The sequence below is a fragment of the Moschus berezovskii genome, chromosome 20 (assembly GCF_049115385.1).
Source record: "Moschus berezovskii isolate FMDL1 chromosome 20, NW_MosBer_1.0, whole genome shotgun sequence".
Classification (NCBI taxonomy): Eukaryota; Metazoa; Chordata; class Mammalia; order Artiodactyla; family Moschidae; genus Moschus; species Moschus berezovskii.
In genome coordinates this window covers 4,880,129-4,904,934 of record NC_142479.1, presented here as the reverse complement: position 1 = coordinate 4,904,934, position 24,806 = coordinate 4,880,129, and positions in this window count along the sequence as shown.

Sequence of the window (24,806 nt, the reverse complement as noted above, 5' to 3'; positions counted from 1 at the left end):
CGATCCCTAATTACCAGGAGCCAGATCCTCACTCCTAACAGGAAAGTTCCCCTTTCCTCACAATAGAGATTCTTTTTTCTTTTTTTATGATAAGCATTTGATGTTTATTCTAGGTGTGCTTTAGGCATTTTTTTTCTCTTCTCATTTTAAATTCTTTTATTGGAGTATAGATGCTTTACAATGTTGAGTCATTTTCTGCTATACAGCAAAGTGCATCAGCTGGACACACATATCCCTTTCCTCGTAAACCTGCCTCCCAGCATCCCTGTCTCACCCCTCCAGCTCATCAGCACTGAGGTGAGCTCCCTGTGCAATACAGCAGCTTCCCACTCGCTATCTATTGTACACATGGGAGTGTGCATATGCCAATCCGAATCTCTCAATTCGTCTCATCCTTCCCGTCCCGCTGTGTCCACATGTCTGTTCTACTATTGGGATTCTGAATGATGCTTCCACTCACCTTATCACTGGTGGAAAAATGGAGGCAAGAGAGAACGAAAAGAGAGAGAGAGAGAGACCAAAAGTACAAAGGGGAGGCGAGAATAAGCAAGACCATATCGGCTGGTCTGTACTGAGTGCTTCAGTTCAGTTCAGTTCAGTTCAGTCGCTCAGTCGTGTCCAACTCTGCGACCCCATGAATCACAGCACGCCAGGCCTCCCTGTCCATCACCAACTCCCAGAGTTCACACAAACTCATGTCCATCTGTGCTAAATCCTATTCAATCCTTTATGCTATCTCAGAGAATCTTGCCAAAGCCATAGGGGAAGAATTGTTCAAAATTATTCCCTATTTAACAGAAAGGGGGAAAGGACAAGTTCAACAGAACAGTAAAGAGAAAATCTACCCACCTGATGTCCTGGTGGCCTGGGTCTAGCCCCACTGCCCTGTGACTCAACCTCCATACTTTCCATTTCTTTTCTTTCTTTCTTTCTAATTTTTTAACAAAGCCATTCCACATCCTACTCTCTGAGCCTTTCCTACCTGGTCCCTGGGAGGGAAATTAAGCCTCATAAAGAGGACTGAAGGCGACTTCCCTGGTAGTCCAATGGCTGAGACTCCACACTCCCAATGCAGGGGGCCCGGATTTAATCCCAAGTCAGGGAACTAGACCCCACACGCCACAGCAAAGATCGAAGATTCCATGTGCCCCAAATAAGACTTGGCCCAGTCACATAAATAAAAAGTTTTGTTGTTTTCTTTTTTTTTTAAGAGACTGAAGCTACAAGTCACAGGACAGCTACATGACAGAAAAAGGAGGGTCCCTTGTGCTCTCAGCCGCACCAGCAGGGCTTTGTAGAGACAGATGCTCTGAGTATCTGCAGCACTGAGGCCGGAGAGCAGCCTGTGTGTCTGCAACCCAAGAGGGTGGTTTTGTGGCTGGAGAGTGTCGCTCGTCTGCGACAGCGGGGTGATCCTTTACCGTGCATCATGCGGCAGTGTCAAAAACGGACATGTCACCACTTAGCTACACCCCCAAAGACGGATGTTCTCTTTGTTCTTGGGAACTGATCCCACACTGGATCCCATCCTCAAGGATGGACGATGGGAAACCCTCTCCAAGAGGGCCTGGGGATGCAAGGGGCACTGAAGTGGCCTGGAGGCACTAGCTGTGGGTGAGGGGTGTGACTCTCACCCTGCGGGTTCCGATTTCTGCCTGAGGACGTGTCACCTCACCTTGCTCTGAGCTCCGGGGACTCGCGGTCCGCTCACTGGGCGTGGTGGCCAGAGCCCCTGGTCCCTCACTTGCAGCCTCTGCCCCACCCCGTTCTCCTCAACCTGAGTCTCAGCGTGTCCTCCCTCCTTTTTAAGCCACCCACCTGGCAGGTCCTGCTCTGGGGTCATCTGGAGCCTCACCAAAATATCCCCAAAACTGGTTCTCTCCAGCATCTCAGCATCTTCAAGCTGTCAGGAAGCTCAGCCCATCCACATGCCCTCGTGAGAACCGAAGGCTGGGGCTGGGTCCTGCCACCTCTCCTCTCCAGTTCGCAGCTTCCACTGAATTCTCTCTTCCTTCACACGCAGGGCCCTCATCTCCCCAAAGTAACCCCTAATAGATGTTAGGGTGTTATTGGGTGTTAACAGATGTTTACTGGAAATTTGGGCATAAGATAGGTTCTGAATGTAGCACAGAATAATTTGGGTGAGAACTTAAAAGTAGGTATTAGTGTCTTCCCTGGTAGTCCAGTGGCTAGGACTCTGTGCTCCCAATACAGGGTGTCTGATCCTGGTTCAATCCCTGGTCAGGGGACTAGATTCCACATGCCACAACTAAGAGTTCATATGCTGCAACTAAGAGTTTCGTTGCAGCAACTACAGATCCCATATGCTGCAATAAAGATTGAAGAGCCTGCGTGCTGTAACTAAGACTCAGCACAGCCAAATAAATAAATTTAAAAATAAATAAATAATAAAATGAGATATTAGCTGTAAAAATCCCTGCTTTAAAAATCCACTGGCCAGAGACTTCTCTGGTAGTCCACCTGTCTAAGAATCTGCCTGTCAATGTAGGGAACACGTGTTTGATCCCTGGTTCCAGAAGACATCACGTGCCACGGGCAACTAAACACCATGGGGCAACTAAGCTCCAACTACTGAAGCCCCGCACCTCAATGAAGAGTGGCCCCTGCTCACCTCAGCTAGAGAAAGCCCGGGTACAGCAAGAAAGACCCAACACAGCCAAAAATAAACAAATAGCTAGCTAGATAGAAAAATTTATTTTTAAAATCCACTGGCCATTTCCTGACAGAAAAAAATTAATCTCTTCCTGGCCTGACTTTCTTCCCGAGACCTGGGACCCTTGGGCATCTCCCTTCTTCTCCCTCACGACTCCACACCAGCTCTCACACTGACCATGAAAAACTCTCAAACCTGTTTCTTTCTTTTGCAGAAAAATGAGCCCTCTCTAGACAACAGAGGAAGGGTGGGGTAAGGCAGGGAGTCTCCCCTTTTTAATCAGACATGCCCATTATGCACCTTTTCCCCAAACCCAAAAGTAATTCCCTCCCTAAAAAGATTTTTGCCCTCATTTTAGACCAATCAGCTCAGCTTTAACCAGCTCTCCTGAGACAACATTTTTGTACTGCCTCACACATTTCTGTGAATCCTCACAGTGAAAAGTAGGCAGCATTATTATCCCCATTTCACAGACAAGGAAACTGAGGCTCTGAAAAGTTAAAGAACACAGCCAATGAGTGAATCAACATCCAGGCAGGAACTCCAAACCAGGCGGGCCTTACTCGAAACTCTGTGCCCTCCACCACTGCCCCCGTCTTGAAGGCGTGGATGTTTCTGTCGCTGGGAGGAAAACCCCATTTTTAAAACAATTTCCAAGTGGCAGGAAAGGCCAGTGTGCTGCAGAGTCACGTGTGGAGCCAGGAAATAAGAACCCCTGATGCCGGGGTCATGCCAGCCTCCCAGAGCAGCTTCCAGCACTCCTGCTTCTTCCTGAGTCAGGCTCTTCCTTGACCAGAGTCACCACCATGAACACCAGGGCAAGTCTCGTCCTGCAAACAGTCACCTTGGGGCCGACCACACCATCTCCAGACGTCAGAGCTACAGAGAGGCGCCTGCAGACTTGAGGTTCTCTCAGACTACTTAATCACTGAGCATTCCTGGCAGGCAGGCACCATGCCCTTTCACCTCTACCCAGCAAGGGGCCAAGCTCAGGGGCCCCTCAGTTCCACCCACCACTGTTTCTTCCCTCCCTCGTGAGAAGAGGCCACCCTGACTTCAGTGACCATGGGCACAGCTGCAGCTATTCGCGGAGCAGCTGCTGTGTGCCAGGCACTGTACACAATGACCTCCTCTCGTCTTTCCAGTCCCAGGACTCAGTAGCAGTCAGCCCGTTTTACAGATGAGCAGACCATCTAGCAAGATCACGGCAGTTTCTTGAACTTTCACAGCTTCGGCAGCAGAAGCTGGAATTGGAAACTAAGCTTGTGCAATTGCAAAGCCGGTGCAGTTTCCACTACACAACACCCTCTATCGGAGGAGATAGTAATCCGTCCCTCCTTTCCCAGGGTTCAGACATAATTCTTCTTCTAGGGGAAGGCACAGAAGACTGTGTTTTGGGGGCCAAAGCACGATTCCAAAAGCCAACGCAACTGGTGGGACGAGGGATTGGGTGAAAGACTGCAGCAAGGATGAGCCTCTGGGTGAGTTGTCCCACCCCCGTGAGACCTGGGTCCCTCATTGGACTTAGAGATCAAAGAGACTCTAAGACCGAGCCTGAAATGCCAAGGGACTCCTGGGCACTTCCTGCCAGATGACTGTTTATAAACTGACAGAAAATGCTGCTGCTGCTGCTAAGTCACTTCAGTCGTGTCCGACTCTGTGTGATCCAATAGACGGAAGCCCACTAGGCTCCCCCGTCCCTGGGATTCTCCAGGCAAGAACACTGGAGTGGGTTGCCATTTCCTTCTCCAATGTGTGAAAGTGAAAAGCGAAAGTGAAGTCGCTCAGTCGTGTCCGACCCTTAGCGACCCCATGGACTGCAGCCTACCAGGCTCCTCCATCCATGGGACCCTCCACATGATACTAAATTCTGAAGATACAAAAATAGCATCCCTCTGGTGGGGAGGAATAAGTTGGGAGTTTAGGATTGACATATACACACTATTACATTTAAAATAGATAATCAACAAGGACAGGGAACTCTGCTCTATATTCTGTAATAACCTAAATGGGAAAAGATTTTGAAAAGAACAGATACATGTATATGTTTAACTGAATCACTTTCTTGAACACATGAAACACAACATCGTTAATCAACTGTTGTCGTTCAGTCGCTAAGTCATGTCCTTCTCTTTGCGACTGCAGCACAGTGGCTTCCCTGTCCTTCACTCTCTCCTGGAGCTTGCTCAAACTCATGTCCATTGATGCCATCCAACCATCTTATCCTCTGTCGTCCCCTTCTCCTCCTGCCTTCAATCTTTCCCAGCATCAGGGTCTTTTCCAATGAGTCAGTTCTTCGCATCAGGTGGCCAAAGTATTGGAGCTTCAGCTTCAGCGTCAGTCCTTCCGGTGAATATTCAGGGCTGCTTTTCGTTAGGATGGACTAGTTTGATTTCCTTGCAATCCAAGGGACTCTCAAGAGTCTTCTCCAACACCACAGTTCAAAAGCATCAATTCTTAGGCATTCAGCCTTCTTTATGGTAGAACTCTCAAATCCACAAATAACTACTGGAGAAACCATCGCTTTGACTATACAGACGTTTGTCAGCAAAGTGGTACCCCAATATAAAATAAAATTTTAGAAAAAAAAATCAAGCAGGTTTGGTGAAAGAGTCATGTAAAAAAGGTAATTTTTTTTTTTTTTTTACCAGAAACTGAAAATAAATACTATAATAATTTTGAATGGTTATACTGTTTAAAATGATACATGTTGGGGCTTCCCTGGTGTTCCAGTGGTTAATACTCCGTGTTTCCATTGACAGGAGCTTGGGTTCAACCCCTGGTCAGGGAGTTAAGAGCCCACATGCTGTGCAGTGTGGCCAAAAAGTAAAAAAAAAAAAAAAAAAAAAACAAATTAAAAAAGAAAGACTCATGTCAATGTTTCAAAGTGTACTTTTGTCCTAAATAAACTCCCCTTTTTCTTTTGGGCTCTGCCATGCAGTATGTAGGGTCTTAGTTCCCCTACCATGGATTGAACCCCGTACCCCTTGCATTAAGAGCTTGGAGTCTTTACCACTGGACTGCCAGGGAAGTCCCTAAACTCATGTTTTAAGTGTCTGAAAGCTTAAAAGAAAAAAAGCACTGCCCCTCTTACCCATGCCCCCAGGCCTCCTTTGCATTGCCCTTTCTGATAGGAAGGGAAGGTAATTATTACTAGTTTCCCACGAGCCTCCAGAAGAGAATCTGTACATATACAAGCATGGATGAGTTTTCTTTTGTCACACACATGAAGCACACTTCAAAAGCTACTCTGTTTCTTGCCTCTTGTATCTTGGAGATCATTTCATAACCGCACATAAAGAACGACATCATTCTTTTTAGTAGCTGCCTAAAATTCCATTATATGGAAGCACCAGATTAATCAGCCCCTTGCATGCTCAGGCCCTTCAGTTGTTTTCAACTCTTTGCAACCCTTTGGACTGTAGCCCACCAGGCTCTTCTGTCCATGGAATTCTCCAGGCAAGAATACCGGAGTGGATTGTCATGCCCTCTTCCAGGGGTTCTTGTTGACCCAGGAATCGAACAAGCATCTCCTGCAGCTCCTGCATGTCAATAGGCAGATTCTTTACCACTGAGTCATGGGGGAAGCCCCAGTCAGCCCCTTCCTGATGGACAATGAGGCTGTCTGCAGCGTTCATTGTTACAGACCATGACTATTTTGTAGATATTAGTTTGTGCACGTGTGCGTATGAATGTAAGATCAATTCCTAGAAGTAGAATTGCTAGTGCTTATTAAATACAATATGCGCTTTGAAAATTTGAATGAATTTTGCCAAGCAACCCTCCAGAGAGGTGGCAGTGTGTGTAGACCACCAGCAATGAAAGGCAGCTCAGAGAGTGCTTTCCATAAGAGGAATGACTGTTAGCTGCAAGAGATGAGCTGGGGGCCTGTGCGTGGACAGACATTCATCCTAGGACAAGTGACAAAGATTAAAAGATTAAGCAACACCAACAACAGGCAAGCCACTCATTTTACAGATGACAAAACAGGCACTGGGAATTGACAAGCTTCACCCAGGGTCATGGCCTGGGTCCTGTAAGCATGGGGCAATTTCCAGACAATATCTGTTTCACCCTCTGATCTCCGCTCTGATCTCTTGTGCTGACTTAGCAAAAACTTGGAGAACCAGCTCCTTTCTACTGTGAACTGAAAGCTGAGCCACCCACGTATTTCAGGGCTTTCTGAGTCACTGTATTCACTTCTACAAGAAACCGGGATCTGCTCACACACACACACACACACACACACACACTCACCCAGGGACTGTTTCCCACCAGCATGGGGCCCACAGAGCCCTGACCATTCACAGATCCAAGGTGAGTAGCAGAAGATTATCCTGGACATTCATCCACCAGCCTAAAGAACCAAAAATCTCAACAGACCCTCTCCGTGGTGACCGCTAGGTGGAGGGTAGTGAGGACTGGAAAGAAGTGAGAGGGACACGTGAGCCAGGAGTGTTCTCATTAGCCATTCTGGAGACAGAAATAAGCACGGCAAAAATAGTTCTCTGTCTTTGTACTTGGAAAGTACCTCACACCCACCAACTCACCCCACTTCACAGAACTTCTCTGAGTTATACCGGGCAGGGATTCTTATATTCACAGTCCCCGTTTGAGAGCTGTTAAAAAGGAACTATGACTTTCTTACTGCTAGAGAGGTAAAGAGACTAGAGGCAGAGCCTAGCATTCAGAGGTTAAATCCTGGCCACATCCTGTTGTGCACTTGTGGTGAGCAATCTCCTGCATTACACGTCCACAAAAACCATCCCTTGTCTGCCCGCATGCAAAGCGAGTCACTCTATCCCTAGAAATGTTGTTAGAGGCCCTCCAGTGCGTGGCTAGACATGAATTCCTTTCTCTGGGTCCTCATCTTTGTTTCAGCTCCATAAATACATCGTTTGTATGTAAATCCAAGAAGACTCTTGGGATATTTCTGAGGGATACGTTTGCACTCTATCAAGTGCCTGGTATGGCCTCTGGAACACGAAAGGGAAAGTGAAGTCTCTCAGTCGTGTCTTACTCTTTGCGACCCCATGGACTGTAGCCTACCAGGCTCCTCAGTCCGTGGAATTTTCCAGGCAAGAGTACTGGAGCGGGTTGCCATTTCCTTTTCCAGGGGATCTTCCCAACCCAGGGATCGAACATGGGTCTCCTGCATTCCAGGCAGACGCTTTACCGTCTGAGCCAGGGGTGCTGAATAAAAAATGTGTTTCTTCAGGCACTTCCCTGGTGATCCGGTGTTTAAGACTCCACTCTTCCAATGAAGAGGGCACAGGTTCCATCCCTGGTCAGGGAACTAGGATCCTACATGCCACACAGACCAAAAAAAAAAAAAAAAGGCTTTTTCAGTGTGTTTCTTCTGCTATATTTAAAATAGATAACCAACAAGGACCTACTGCTCTAGCACAGGGAACTCTGCTCACTGTTTTGCGGCAGCCTGGATGGGAGGGGAGTTTGAGGGAGAAGGGATACATGTATATGTATGCCTAGTCCCTTCACCATTCACCAGAAACTGTTACAACATTGTTAATCAGCTATCAGTTCAGTTCAGTTCAGTTCAGTCGCTCAGTCGTGTCCGACTCTTTGCGAACCCATGTATCACAGCATGCCAGGCCTCCCTGTCCACCAACTCCCAGAGTTCACTCAAACTCATGTCCATCGAGTCGGTGATGCCATCCAGCCATCTCACTCTCTGTCGTCCCCGTCTCCTCCTGCCCCTAATCACTCCCCACATCAGAGTCTTTTCCAGTGAGTCAACTCGTCGCAAGAGGTGGCCAAAGTATTGGAGTTTCAGCTTTAGCTTCAGTCCTTCCAATGAACACCAAGAACTGATCTCCTTTCAGATGGACTAGTTGGATCTCCTTGCAGTCCAAGGGACTCTCAAGAGTCTTCTCCAGCACCATACCCCAATACAAAATAAAAGGTTTTGGCTTTTTTTTTTTTTTTAAGCGTGTTTCGGGGTTGGCCGAAAGTATAGATAGATAAACGGACAGATGGAGAGATTAATGGGTGGATGGTTGGGCGGAGTATTGGTTTAATATGTTTCTGTGTTTGTTTTTTAACTTCCTTACACAGTATCCATTCTCCCTTCCAAATATCACCTTGATATCCTTTTGTGGACTTATTTCTCCTCCAGGCTGTACAGTCTCAGTGGTACTGCAAATCCCAGAGTTCTATCCTCTCCCAGAGAAGAAGCAGGCAAATGACACCAGCTTGGCTGTTTACCCTCCCTCCCCTAAGACTATTAATTTTTAATAGATTGAGACGTGGATAGGAAACATGGCTGGGGTATATTTGTTTCAACAGTGGTACCCTGATGAGACTGTCCAGTAGCACTGCCGCCCAGATGCCCTGGTTTCTCACTTGCCCTTTTTCCAAGTCAGGTTCTCCAATGCTCTGTCCACTCTGTGAACTACTCAGCATCGCCCCCAGTACAATAAGTTGTTTTCTACATTAATAAACAAAGAAATCTATTTTTTATTATTTTATTTATATTTGGCTGTGCTGGATTTTCATTGCCGTGAGGGCTTTTTTTCTCTAGTTGCACAGGCGGGAGATGCCCTCAAGGTGCAGTGCACAGGCTTCTCATTTCAGTGGCTTCCCTTGTTGTGGAGCACAGGCTCTAGGGCGTGCGGGCTTCAATAGTTGTGGCACATGGGCTCAGTAGTTGTGGCTCCTGAGCTGTAGGGCACAGGCTCAGTAGTTGTGGCGCAAAGGCTTAGTAGTCACACAGCATGTGGGATCTTCCTGGACCAGGGATCGAACCCGTGTTTCCTACATTGGCAGGTGGATTCTTAACCACTGAGCCACTAGGGAAGCCCCGAAGAATTTTACATGTCACAGACGTAGAAATGAATGGAAAGGTGGTGGGGGGGGGGTGGGGAGGTGGGTGGGGATGCGGGGGGTGGAGAAAGGGAAGGAGTGAAGGAGGGAGTGAGGTGAAAGGACCGACCAGTACTGCCCCCACACAAGGACTTCATGAGCTAGGGAGTAAGGTGAGTCCCGGGCCTTGGTGAGTCCCTTCCCTTGGACGGGAAGGAAGGAGAGATGATAAGATAACCCCTCAGCCTTAGCTGCAGGAGAAGTGATGTGAATCGATTTTAGGGGCAATAGCACACGTACCCCCAACTCTCCTCCGGAGTACCACAAATCCTCTAGTTTTGTACCTTTCAACCGAGAACAGCCCCAGGAACAATACTGTCAAACCTCCACTTCCTAGATGAGGAAATGGAGGGCCTCAAAGGGCAGAGGTCTGCCACCATCTCACAAAGAGGACTGGAGCTGAACTGGAGCCCAGAGCCCAGGTCTAAATCCCTGTCCCCCCTCTCTTGTCACTGCCGAGAGCTGCCTCTGTCCAGAGTGACTAAGGTGCAGAATTTCCAAATCCCATTTTGAGAAAATTCCCCAAGGGGATTTCCTCACAAATGCCTCAGGAGGTCCTAAGGTCCCTCTCTCTGTGGCCTGAACACTCTGCGGCCAGGGGTGAGTTGGGGGCAGGATGGAAAAGAAACAGGAGAATGCAGACCCCCAGCCCCAGGCATGGCTGCAACAGGCAAGAGGTCAAGGGGTGTCTCAGAACCAGCTCTTAAAAGGGGGCAGAATCCAGACTGCAGTCACAGAGCCCTGTGAGATTCTGAAACTTGTGTTACTTCCTTTGTCAGTCTGTCTGTGAAACTTTGAAAAAGGGGTCTGTGTGCTGGCCTGCAGGGCCAGCCAGCAAAGGGAAAGTGGGGACCAGGTCTCACCCAGTGGCCGGGCTCAGAGGACGAGAAATCCAGGGCCTGAGTCTCTGAAATCTGCCACACAGAAGGCAGGAATGTTCAAGGCAGGCCTGAGTCATTACCGATTTTTGTGTGCTTTCTGCCTAATAACGAAATAACGCCTGAAAGATCTAGCAATGCCTAAAATATCCAGCACAGTGCTGAACAGCTAGTGGAAAATCACTGTCAATTTCCCTCGCCTGCCCCCATATCTCCTCACACTGAGTTGAGCTGAATACCTCTCCTGGGCGGGGGTAGGGTGGGGGGCCGGGTATCGTAAGGGAGGAAACTCTGGGGCCTGACATTTGGGAGAACAGAGAGAAGGCATTGCTTTCTCTGTGTGCTGGTGCCAGGATTGGGAATGGGTGGTCAACTGGTCGCCTTCTTTCATCCTCTGGGGTGTCCCAGGAGCTAGGAGTTTCTGGCCTGTTCCTAGAAAGGAAACCGAAGTGTGGACGAGTTAATAATTCGACCAAAGATATACAGAGAGTAAATGATCTGTTTGATTTCAGCCCCAAGTTTGTCCCCGCCTTCGCCAGGCTTTCTCCTAGAGTCTAGGGACAGCGGAAGGGGGCTCAGAAAGTGCTCACAGAGAAAGGGGAAGCCTCCGACAAACACGCAAAGTAAAACAAAGAACAGACTCTCAAGTGTCAGGAGGAGGAGGCCCTGAAATTGCCCCATCCCCCATCCCCAGCAATTTCGGAAGAACCGATCCTTCTGTCCGGGCCTTGATGCCCCACCTCCAGGGCACCTTGTGGTGGGCTCCTCCAGTACCCCCCAAACCTGCCCCAAAGCGAAAGGGGTGAGCACACGAGCAAACACACCGCCTGTGGTCTCCAGCTGCAGTAAACAAGCAGGGTGCACACAGCCCCTGTCCTGCGTGGTGAAGGTGCCAGCAGAGGGGAAGCTGAAAGGCTGCAACCCTTCGACCCTGCTGTGGTTGAACCCGGAGAAAGGGTGTCATGGTCGGTGCCCTGACAGTGAAATGTAGCAGGGGATGGAAAAGGGAAGGGTGGCCCAGAATAGGAAGACAGGATGAGCAAACCGCAGCTGGGCCAACAGGCGATACCATGCAGGGCCCCCTGGGGCTCCTGAGCACAAGGCATTCTGTGTCCCCCGTTTCTTTGATTAACGGCCTTCATTCAGCCTCCATGAGCTTCCCTGAGTTCCATTGGGCAGATTCAGGCAGTTGTTAATTAAGGAAAGGAGGGGATGAGAGACCAGGGAGAAACAGTGGCAGCTGCTCACGTGGAGTAGCTGTCCCCATGTCGGTGTTTTTGTCATCGACTGTGCCGTTGCTGCTCTAGTGTGACTGCCCGCCCCCGGGTGGGTAGGACTCACAGATGGCAGCCACCAGGCTCGCTGTCCCTGGCTCATCCTCCTTCTAGAAGGTTCCCCAGACCCTCAGTAGGAGTGGGCTCTGCTGCGGGTGTGAGTGTGTGTGTCCTCGTGCCTCCTGTGACGTTGCACGGTTAGCCGCACTGTGTTTGCACGCTTCCTCCCGCGCTCGTGGGATCAGGCAGCATGGCGGGAATGCAGAGGCTGGATTCCGCTGCAGTCAGGACTTGCTCCTGCTGAGCTTCGGGGTGAGTACTGGCAAGCCTGGTCCCGCGGGGGCACGGAGGCCACACCCTGGGAGTGGAGGGTCAGCGGGTCTCTGGAGGTCGGCCTGGGAGAGCCCTCAGCAGCAGAGAATGTGACCTTGGCGCCCGGCTGGCGCCGGACTGGTCAGAGCACGGCCCAAGCCTCCCACGCGTCCGTGTGCACGGGTGTCCCTCCCACAGAGGCAGTGCTGCCGGCCATGCCCTGCGTGCACAGTCTTGGAGGGAGCAGGGCCCAGGGCGTCAGGGTTCTCGAGGCTGCCCTGCCCTGGGCCTCTCTGTGCAGAGGCCAGCGTTTCTCACGGAGGTGCACCAGCATCTGGGGCTCGGCCACCGCTGAGGGGCCACCCTCCCTTGCAGGTGCTGCTCTGGGCGGTCCTCTGGTGTGTCCGGCCCTGGGGCCCAGCCCTGCTCCAGCCGCTCTGAGGGCAGGAGGCTGTCTGCTCTGTCCTGTTCCCCTCTCAGCTAGAAAGCTGGATTGGGTTTTGGGGATTGTTACCAGCAGCTTTTAGCTATATGTCAGAATAAAGTCCGCCACAGAGTTCTCTCCTTCATCTGCTTGGTCCTCCGTGTTTCTCTGAATTCTCAAAGCCCCTGAAGCCCAGAATGGGGTGGGGGGGGGGTGTGTGTGGAGGGGCAGGGGCTCGGGCACCAGCCGCCGTCCCAGGACTGACTCGTCTGTGTGTTTCCAGTTTACCCACACTACTTCTACAGGTGATTAGACAGCGTCCAGGATACAACAGAGACTACATTTTCAACTCGATGCAATCTTTAATCTGTTGACACTTGTTATATGGACCCAAAGATATTTTATGACAGGGTTTTTAATTAGTGAAAAGCTCATGGATACCATAGAGAAAATATTTAGAATTTCATGTTTCTTATGTTTATGTAAACTTATGACTTCATTTATATAATTACTTACTTTTTATTGTATATTCGGCTATAAATATCCTTTCAGAGCAATTCGTGTTATGATACCTGATTTTAGTCTTTCAAATGAATGTACTGTAGTGCTTGTCTGTGTCAATCCTATGAACAAATATAGGGCTTTTGTAAATGATGCATTTATTGTAATTATTCTTGTTTAACTTTTACATGTTAAACCATGAGAGAAGGGCTTTTCCTGAAATTGTAAAATCACGACACAGTGTGCATTACCCTTCCAGAATGTAACCGAGCTCTCGAACAATCACTCTGAAATCAGCAAACTTAATTCCAACCAATGGTTGTTGGATTTTAACGACTGACCTAAACCGTACTTTTTCTGGCAAGAAATGCTTTTTGTCTGCAGCGTGAAGCGATTTAAAAGTACTGGGTGTTAAATGTGAGCTTCTGATGAAATTTGGGCTGAGAGGATGACTAGAAGACGGCTATGAAAATCTCTCCGGTAACCTAGTCTCTGGACTCGGATCCCTCCTCTCCGGTGAGACTCATCGGGGACCAATTGCGGTGCCCTGCGCCCACTGCGGAGCCATCCAGCTGGACAACGAAGGTGCCACTTCCCAGACAGACAGCATAGTGCAGCTCTGACAAAGGCCTTATTTGTATGTAAATCGTCTTTTTACATCTGTTTCTAAACATGTTTAAAGAATGGACCTAGGCGTACATTTTTAGATTGCAATGACATAGCCATTCTGGATTGTATAAGTACAAATGTAACTTTTACTTTTTTCAGTGGCACATTAAAAAAGCCAGCAAGAGATGCGTTCAGATCATGGTGCGATATTTATTATGCAGCTGGATCTCGGTAGACAGAGACAGCATGTCTCTTTACATGTAGGTTCCGCCTTTAATTTACTTGTACAATTCATTCTTACCGTTGTTTTCCTATTAATCTTTTGTGAACTTCCTGAATATGTGACAAAATACGCACAGTCTACTTCTGAACTTTTTTTATTGCAGTATTATTTATTGCTTTCTTTCAATGAAGTATTGAAGCAAAATTTCCCACTGCAAATCAAGAGTGCCGAGGGTAAGCTGTCCTCTCCCTGAGAACAGACCAGAGCTGGTAAAGGGAGCCCATGTCATCACACGGACATTCTGTTAGGAGAAGCCGATGGATACAATGGAAAGGCCAGAAGGCGAAGACATAGGTGTCCACAAAGGACGACCGACGGGGTGTTTGTGCCCTTGGCTCCGGAGCCAAGGGGTTTCATCACTTCAGCATCTGCGGGGACAGGGCCCTGCTGCTGCTGCTGAGGCGTGGACAGCGGGCCAAGGGTGGGAACAAAGTGCAGGTGTCAAGGCGCACTGTGGGTCCCAGGGGATTGGCCGAGGGCAACCCTGACGCGGACCCGAATGATGCACTAGGGAGTGTGTGTGCGCACGCTTGTGTGTGGGAGCTTTTTATGTTATCTTAGTCAACAGTCTTTACTATTCATATATCCATAGAAACAAGAATGCAGCAAGGGGAGGTGGGGGGAGATTCAAGAGGGAGGGGACACACGTACACCTATGGCTAACTCATGCTGATGTACGGCAGAAATCAAACCGATAGTGCACAGCAACTATGCTTCAGAAAAAGAGAAAATAGAAGGGCGGCTAGGAATGTATGAGAAAAAGATTTCTCACAGAGGTTTATACTCAACTCTGTGAACATCTGGGAGCAGGCTGCACCCCATCATCAGACCTGCCCCCTACCATCAGGCCCGCCCCCAGCGTCAGGCCCTAGTCCAGCATCAGGCCTTCCCCCAGCATCAGGCCATCCCCACGCATCAGACCCTAATCCAGCATCAGAGGGTCCCCCCAGCATCAGACATTTGCCCCTAGCATCAGGCCCACTCCAGCATCAGACCCTCCCTCAACATCAGGGCCTAGTCCTGCTTCAGACACGACCCAGCATCAGAACCTCCCCCAGCATCAGGCCCTACTTCAGCATCAGACCCTAGGCCAGCATTAGAGGTTCCCCCCGCATCAGTCCCTAGTCCACTATCAGGCTCTCCCCCCACCATTTAGCCCTCCCCCGGGATCAGACCTTTCCCAAGCATCAGACCCTCCCCCAGGGTCAGACCCTAATCCAGTATCAGGTCCTCTCCCAGCATCAGACCCTAGTCCAGCATCAGGCCATTCCCCAGCATCAGGCCCTAGTCCAGCATGAGCCCTCAGTCCAGCATCATGCCCTCCCTGAGCATCAGATCCTAGTCCAGCATCATGCCCTCCCCCAGCATGAGACCCTAGTCCAGCATCTGGCCCCCCTCACCCTCAGACCCTCCCCAGGCATTAGATCCTTCCCAGTATCAGGCCCTCCACCTGCAGTATGAGGTGTGGCATCCCCAGTTTTCTGACACTCCTTAGCACACTCAGGCAGCCCCAGTGCAGCAGGACAACAGCTCTTGCAGGAGGTGCATTTTTAAGAATCACCTGCGGAGCAGCAGCAGCTGGGGTTTCTTTCAGGTCAAGGAGAGGCAAAGAAGAGGCACTTTTACAGAAGGCAGTGGTGGCTGAAGGCACGTTCCCCAGCTCTGCTTCCTCCCCGTGGGGGCTTTGCTTTCCTGCTCTCTCACGGGCCCCAGGGCGGTGTCCTTCCAGATTCACGGTCTCCTTGATGTCTCAAGCCCAAGTCCTGAGTTGCGTCCCAGTCCTGCGTGGCAGAGGGCTGGGAACACCCAAGATCAAGGGCTGAAAAGATCCCGGGGGACAGCAGGGCCCCAGAGGGTGGCAGGGCAGAGGATGAGCGTGGCTGCCCACAGAGGGCCCCGCAGCAGCACTGGAAGGAGAGCAGTGATGTCTTAGCTCACTCGGGGACGCTGCCCAGTCTAGCACTCAGAGATGTTACCGCCGGCAGCTCTGGGGACACAGGAAGCCCGGTGAGTGACACTACTTCACTTGGGCCGTGTGGGTGGGCACTGCTGACCACGGCCTCGGTTTCCATTCCGGTTCTACTGTACCTCGAGGGCTGACGGGCTCCTCTTCCGAATGGCATGGGTATTTTCTTTATGTGGGTGAGCGCATCATAGCTTGTTTCCATCAGCACTGCTGTCGCTCAACCTGTGTTTCCCACTTTACAACCTGTGCTTGCTGCTCTTTTGGTTTAACTTAGGAGCAGCCCTTATTTTCTGCATTTCCTAGTTGTCAGCATTCACTGGGGCTTTCCAGGTGGCGCTCGTGGTAAAGATCCTGCCTGCCAATGCAAGAGATAACGAGAGACGTGGGTTCAATCGCTGGGTCAAGAAGATGCTCTGGAGGAGGGCATGACAACCCACTCCAGTATTCTTGCATGGAGAATCCCCTGGACAGAGGAGCTACTGGGCTACAGTTCCTGGGCTTGCAGAGTGTCGGACACGACTGAAGCAGTTTAGCACACACTCAGGTTTTACTTCAGTCGCTCAGTTGTGCCCGACTCTTTTCCACTCCATGGATGGCAGCACTCCAGGCTTTCCTGTCCTTTTCACTATTTCCTGGAGTTTCCTTAAACTCTCCTCCATTGAATCAGTGATGCCACAGAACCATCTCATTCCTGCTGCATCCACCAGAGAGGTGGCTGGGGTTCGGCAAAGTGCCCGGTCCCGCTGCGTGGGTGTGAACCTGCCTCACCACTCCCTAACCGCGGGGCCATGTCTCCTCTGTAAATCGGGAGGTGGCAGTCCCTGCTTGGTGAGGGGCATGCGCAGTATCTGGTACACAGTCAATGCAGCATCCCTCGCAGCGCTGTATTTCTGAATAACAGGGAGAGATGTAATAACCTGCTCCTTTTCCCCTCTTGTCCCTAAACTGTGCTCCAGACCACATCTGAATTACTTACCCCTGTACATCCCACACCCAGCACAAACAAGACACTCAGCATATATCTGGCTGGAGAGGCAGGAACACACCTGTCCTCCAGGAGATGGCTCCGAGAGAGGTGGGGGCCTGGTGATGACACTGTGTGCTGAGGAGCCCCCAGGGGGACCTGCGCGGCTGTGGGGTGGGACGGGGGCCGTGTGCAGAGCCCCTGACGGGCTCCTGGGGGTGGGGACGTTGGCAGGAAGGAGGGGGCTGTTCCTTGTGGGCTGTCCACAGATTGTACCTCACCCCCCACTGATGAGCACTTAGCCGTTTCCAAACACCTGTCACTGTTCTGGAGGAAACAACCATTGCCCAGCTCCTACTCAAGCAATTTCGGAGAATATGTTTCTAGCATTGGGGTATAAACATCTGCTTTATTCATTCCATGCTCCCTTCATCCACCCATCCAGCCAGCCATCTGTTCATCCACTCATTAATCCATCCACCCATCCACTGACGAATTCATCCATCCATCCACCCAACCACTCATTAACTCATCAGATCATCTCAGACCCACCGAGAAGACAGACGCCTCCTCTGTTCCTGCTCCCAGGAGGACTCCCAGCGTCAGTGACAGGTGCCTCGTGGGGATGACGGGGGAGACACAGAAGGGACATGCCCGCAGGCCCCCTAACTCTGAACGGTGAAGCACCCACCTGGTCCTAATGCCTCCTTGCCGGGGTGTCCAGGCCGGCCCTTTTACTTCTTTTGAAATATGCGGCTGATGGAGTACCTGATGCTTTTGTTTTTTGCTGCTTTGTGCGGCAAGTCCTGGCTGCTGCTGCTGGGGTTGCTCCCGGGGCTGTCCTGGGAGCCTGTCGAGCTTTGGGGAGAGAAAACGACCATTATCTGGCACCCTTGTGCAAACACACACCCGTCCACAGGACCTACTGATAGAACCGGGCACCCAGCAACACCCACGCCTCAACCTCACAGCAGACCGTGGAGTCTCCTTCACCAAGCACACTCCACACGAGCACAGTAGGCTCCTGGCCACAGACAACCACCCCGGGAAGCTGCGATTCCCTGCCTCTAGCTCTCCCCCAAGGAGGGCTTGACCCCAGGCCAGCTGGTGCAGAGGGCGCTCCAACCTTCCCTCAGGGTCGCTGCTCGGCAGGTGACGACACTCCCAGAGAAGGCGAGCTCCCCGGCTCTGGGCAGTAGCCCTGCCTCCCGCACGGTGACTGCCCCTGGCAGTGGCAGGAGAGCGATGGTCACCGTGCAGGACTGCTGGTCAGGTGACCACACGTGCCCTCCATCGAGTGCTGCCTGGCTCAGGACAGGAGATCAGCAGGTGGTGGTCTGAATGAGGACAGTGTCAGTCACGGGAGTGGACAGAGTCTCCTGAGAGGAGACGCTTGAGGAAAAGGGAGGGACCCTCAAGAGTGAACCTGAGAGGCAAGGGGCCGCCACCGGCAGGAACACACCCCGGACCGGGCAGACCTCTAGCAAGAGCAGGAGGAAAGCTCCTACAGGAGTCAATCCATCGAGACAGACGTTTCCTAAAATCACTGAGGTCACTGAGTTCTCCTCCCCCAGCACCTGAAGTCCACCACTAAACAGAGGCACCAAACCCAGTGGGATTCATGTAAAATCATCCTTGCAACTCTTTCAAGACAAGAGGCGCAGGGCTCCTGAAACTGATGCCGAGGCGCGCAGGCCCCTTACTTGCAGGCGTCCCTGATGGCCTCGTGGCTGGCTGTGCGCAGCGACCCCGTGTGCAGCCGGTCCAGCCGAAGGGCCCGCGGCGAGGCAGGGGTTGAGGTTTTGCCTTTGATGCCTCCTACCTCTTCCCGGATAGCTGGCGGCTGAGGGAATGAGGTAAGTGTAAAATTGGGTAACAAAAGACTGTCGTAAAAGGCAATCTCACAGGCTTTACATTATAACCAGAAACTTATTTGAAAATCTATTAGCTATGCTTTCCGCCAAGTACAAAATAAACCCTTGTTATAGCTTAATGCCGTCTTAAAGGACTGTCTTGTTCAAGAGAGGCAGGACTGTGGGGCAGCGGGAGCACCCGACTGAGTGCAGAGACCCCAGACCAGAGCCTCCCTGCAGCCGGGCTCTGCCCTCCCTGGAATCTAACAACCAGATGGCCCTGCCGGGTAGGAGGGCAGAGCAATGCCAGCACCGTGAACTCTGCATGGCATGAACTGCCCTGATGAAAGGACTGTGCTCATCGCCAGACGCTGCTCAGAAGCACCAGTTTCAAGAGTAAGAAACCTCTCAGCAAAGCCGTCCAGACCTTTCTGTTTGAGGGAGGAAAGGACACCGCTTGTGCCACCACCCAAGAGCATTTGTAGTGATGATGCAGGTTACTGGAACCCATCACGACCAGAGAAACACAGAAAAGGTACCTAACCCCTCCATGCGAACACCACGGGTCTGCCTTGTATTTCTCGGGAACACACAGACTGGGGGCTACACCTTGAAGTGCTTACACACAGTTCGAGTGTAATTTGCTCACTGTGGTTGCCATAAAGCACCCCTAGGTCTCACTAACAGATGATCTTGTATCAACCTAGAGCAGTGGAATAGGGAGGGAGATTTGAGTTAGGTTCAAAAGGGAGGGGACATATGGGTGCCTACGGCTGATCCATGTTGAGGTTTGACAGAGCGGCACACCCCGGCCACCAACCCCAGGGTGACGGCGCTGCCCTGCTGTGCCCAGCAGGAGGGCTCCCGGGCACTGAGCTGCCTGAACCAGAGCGCGGCTGCCCGAGTCCTGCAGGAAGGCCCCAGGAGTGCTCGGTTAGAGGGCTGAGAGCAGGAGAGGGACAAGGAAGGCCAACCCTTGGGGCACTGGGTCCCAACAACAGGGGCTCATCCAAGTGACCCGAGGGGAGCGGCACCGAGCTCCCTCCTGATGCTCCCTCCATCAGGGACGCCGTGATGGACACGAGAGCCTCAGGAGGAAAGAGAGCTGCACGGCACCACGGGTACGCGTCCAGGCTCTGATCAGACCAGTCCGCACCACTCTGCTGTGTATGTGAGCCTGGGCACGGTGCCCAGGCTCTCTCAGCCTCAGTGTCCATGTCTGCTGAATGGGGATAACAGCAGCCTAGACCTCACCTGGGTGTCTGTGGGATGAGATGACAGACTTGGAAAGCACTTGACACGGTGCCCGGTGCACAGAGTCTCCTGCACACTGCTGCCCACCGTCAGTAAATTGGCTTCCCACAAATCTAACATCTATGTCTTTTAAGAAAATATAACAGTCGTGACTTTTAAGAAAACACTGAGTGTAAATTCCATGGTGGTCAGAGTTTAGGACTTGGCACTTTCACTGCCGGGACACTGGTCTGATCCCTGGTTGCGGAACTAAGATCCCATAAGCTGTGCAGCATGGCCAAAAAAATAAGTAAAGAAAAATTTAAAAATAACCAATGATATTATGTCTATTATAAATAAGCATGAGATGATTAGAAGGCAAACAAGTGCGAGAAAGGCAAACTGTTACAATTGTCCCAGCAAATGACCTATTTCCAACAGAACCATCATCATATTTTAAGTGGTAGGTGAGCTTCGTTACTTCCATTAAAACGTCAATTATTCACCAGTACATAACCGCATAGTGTTCATTCATGTTAAACGATAAGGACTGTTTAATACTTCACAGAGAAACAAAGGCATGCTAAAGTACTAAGTAGTTTACCTTTCAACGATGCTTCCTTAAATCACTAGGTTGATAGATGCATGCAAAGAAATGAAAAGAAACCAGATCTATTGTGACTCTGAAGCTAAAAATTCAAGAATCAGTATAGGCAAAGACAGTAAAGCAAAAAGACTGCAAACATATAAGCGAGATGAAGATTTAGAGAACACGTAACTGGAAACAGAACATATTTTTGACCACAGAAATTAAATAAGCTATTGAAGATTTACTAGAGAAACACTATCATTATTACTCAGAAGATACAATTCCATTACAACATCGTGATTTAATAAAGCACAGCATTCTGTACAATAAAGGGCCTTAACAGTTGTCTATTCTCAGCCAAATTTCTCTATAAATTAGTTTCTCTCAAAAAAAAAAAAAAACAAAAAAACCTGTTAAACATTAAATTAGTAATTTAACTGATGAGGAAGTTACCATAATACCTATTTCAACATTGAACAAATCTGACCACTTATTGGATATTAATGTAAAATCCTTACAAATAATTTGATTTAAAACTTCTCAAAATAAATTCATTAAAGCAGGTTCCCTGTGAAAATATGTAAGAATGAAAACTAGCATAATAGCAGGTGCAGTCTTTACATTTCATTAACCATAGAAGATAATTTTTTTAAAGTCTAAGAGAGACATTAACTGTGCAAAAGCTGATGACATTGAGAGTCTTAAATACAAGCACCAACACAGAAAGGATATTGTGTCAAAAGTCCATTACATCTACACTTAAGAGGGTCATTTCTTTATGTAAGGATCATCTCATATATGAATTACACACGTTATGTAGTTTAGGACACATCTACATTATGCTTATAACTGCATGCTGCTGCTGCTGCTAAATCGCTTCAGTCGTGTCCCCTCTGTGCGACCCCACAGATGGCAGCCCACCAGGCTCCCCCGTCCCTGGGATTCTCCAGGCAAGAATACTGGAGTGGGTTGCCATTTCCTTCTCCAATGCATGGAAGTGAAAACGGAAAGTGAAGTCGCTCAGTCGTGTCCGACTCTTCGCGACCCCATGGACTGAAGCCTACCAGGCTCCTCCGTCCACGGGATTTTCCAGGCGAGAGTACTGGAGTGGGGGTGCCATTGCCTTCTCCTGTAACTGCTTAGTGATACGCTAATTCAAACTTACTGCTATGGGGGAAACACACCATTTAATGAGACATGAAGACAAAGCACAAACCCGATTAAGGGGACGCACGCTGTGGACCACAGCACTGCTATGACCAGAGCAAGTGGGAGGACGGGGGAGGGGAGACAGATGGGCAAACTACAGCTGATTGACAACGACTGATTGACCTTTGTCTGATTGACAACGACTAAGCAGACAGCAGGATGAGACAGGAAATCAAAACCAATGACGAAAGCAGACCCACCGTCAGAGAACTCCAACAGCAAGGAAAACATATACAGAACTGTTCTTTTACAAATACTCGGAAAGAAATCAAGCATGAAACCACAGAGAAATCGTCAAAGAATTTTAAACTTCAACTACTTAGCCAATGATGCAAATTATAAAAACAGCGTGTCAAAAGACCATGGACTAGTTACCACTTCACATGCCACTAAAATGATTCACAGTGAATTTAATTATATGCTGACTAACAATATAGCTAACATGAAATGGGTGGTAACGGAAACAGTGATAATCCAAGTGCAGTTACAAAGCAGAGTGTTGTACACGTGATTTCATGGGGTAAACAGCAATGCACTCACGCAACCTAAGCTAAACATGAAAGCATGCTGAGACATGTGCTTTACAGCCACACACTTTGTCACCAAAAGCCCTAGGTAGTCATCCTGTTTCTAGACTCGGAAGAGTGAGGAAGCCCGACTTCTTCCCTGGGGCCCCCAGCTTTTAACCTGGTTTCACACGTAGAGCTGGCCTGAGCACGCGGCCAGGCCCATCAGCAAGCAGACCAGTTGAGATTCTTGGTTTTTTTTCCCACCGCATACTCTGCACCCTGCAGCCAGGCATCCCCAGTGGAAAATGTGCGGCACGGTTTTCACACGCCATGAGAGCTGCCTATGGTTACTTTCATGAAGCTGTTTGCTCCCTGAGAACAGAAACTTCCCTGCAGCTGCTGTGCCCAGCACAGGCCAGGCCCAATGTTACAGAGGCAGGCTCTGGCTGAGTTCACGATGACGTGCTAAGCCAGTGGTCCAGAACTGAACTGAACTGAATTTGTCACTGTGCCATTATGGAATGATTAAAGACTAGGCAGTTTTAAAAAATCTTAGACCTCTGAGCGTAGCAAATGTACCTGATTTTCTTCTGGGTAAAAAGAGAAAAAACAAACAAACAAAAGAAAACCAGTGTGCTGGGAGAGGGACGTGGCAGGGAGGAGGCAGACACATACCACAGTCGTGATGCCCAGCTTGTCTACTTCCTGCGGCGGGCTGTGCCACCTCCTTTAGGGCTTGGAGCGCCCACTGCTGTGCGAGCAGGAGCTGGCAAGCAAGGAGGCGGGATACAGGTTGAGGGAGCATGTATGGCAAAACCAACCAATATAATATTGTAAAGTAATCAGCCTCCAAAAGAAAAAAAATAATAAATAAATACACTGAAAGAAGACATAAACCCATTGACAGGGCACATAGACATCCCTTTAATAAAATATAAATTTGACAAGCTGAAAAAATAAATAAATAAATAAAAAATAAATAAAATGACGGAGGTTGCCTAAGCTCCCGCTGCCCACACTGCTCTCAGTCTCCTCGGCCGACTGCTCCGTGTTCTTCTCTTCGATCAACCTAAAATAGAATAAAACCCGTCACCTGCCTTTGTCAGCAGAGGAGTGTGTCTCGACAACACATTTGGGCTGGCGTTCTGTGTCACGATTAGCAAATTCCAGAAACAGTTGCTCAATTAACATCTCAGCAAAAAGGTTCAACTTTCCCTCTTTTGAATATTCTCAAACTTAGAGTAACTTAGCACTGAGTCTTACAAAGTGGCCCCTGATCATTCACGTTTGATTGCACTTATTTACTCTAACATTCTGATGGGGCCTGGGTGGCGACTCTCTCCCTGTGAGGAGATACCTGAAGTTGACAACCTTTACCTTTTCCCTGCTTTCAGGGCAGAGATGCACGTCAGTGCCTCAAGTCTTTTCCACTGGGAATCGGGAACTCTGTACAGTCAAAACGGTGATTCACGAACAAGCTGGAGTTTCTAAACACAAGTCCCCAGACCAGATGAAGTGTTGAGTTTATCTTTTTTTTCTTTCTTTTTTTTTTTTGAGGTTGTATATGTACAAACGCATCACTTGATGAAGTTCTTCCCCAGCTTTGTGTGAGTTTCTGGATTCATGTCAATGTGCCGTATTAACCTAGAATTCACGGTTACTGCTCCTCTCCCCTAGTGTGTCATGGAGGATGTTATACAGCAGTTTAAATACTCGATTATGCAAATAAAATGATTTTCAAATTAAAATATAAGATTCTTACAGGAACTAAACTCTCCAGTTTCACTTCTACTTATACATCTTGAAAGTTTTTCACTGTTGATAAGTTGATGGACAGAATTTACCATTTACATCAAGTCAACTTGTTGCATAAGGAAAAATCACTTTTACCTGACAACTTGCTATAAAAATAAGAATATTAATATATAACCATTCCATATTTCCTGCGGGGATGGGGAAAGACAATCTTTCTGAGCTCGTCTGTGCTCAAACACGGCCTACAAAGCAGTCTGTCTATGGCGTCAAAAGTGAGGCGGCACCACCTGCATTTGCTGGTTTTGCCGTTCATCCCCTGACTTTCCCCCGTGGCCCCCCACACTCAGCCGACAGCGGTGGGCACCTCGGCCTCAGCTGACGTGACGAGAACAATCTGAGCAGCAGCTCTGCCAGGTCCTGTGCAGGGTCACTGGCCTGCAGCCACTCTGAATGTGGACTAGGGACAGGGGAACCGCTGTGAGGGTGTGGCACCAGGCAGGCCTCAGGGCCCCCAGCCACCCGGCTGTACCCAGACCCAAGGCCTCTGCTCACCACTAGGCGGGCCTTTGGATTCTATCCCCTTTTGTAAATTGCTATAACTGTCAAGACGATGTCTAAGGAAAACTTCTTAAATCTACTGATGAGATGACAAAAACTCAAACACATGTCCTTGGACCACTGTCTTCCAACATGCCAATCTTCACACTGTATTAAGTTAAAAAGGAAAATGCAGATCTGAGTGGGAATTTGCAAACCACAAACCCCCAGCTTTTCTGATCCAGGCGGCTTTTCACCAGAACTTGGGAGGCTCTGAGTGACACAGGAGGGCACGCCCTCAGTGATGGAGGGTGCACGGGTGGCAGGGGACACCTCCTCAGCACCTCACCCACC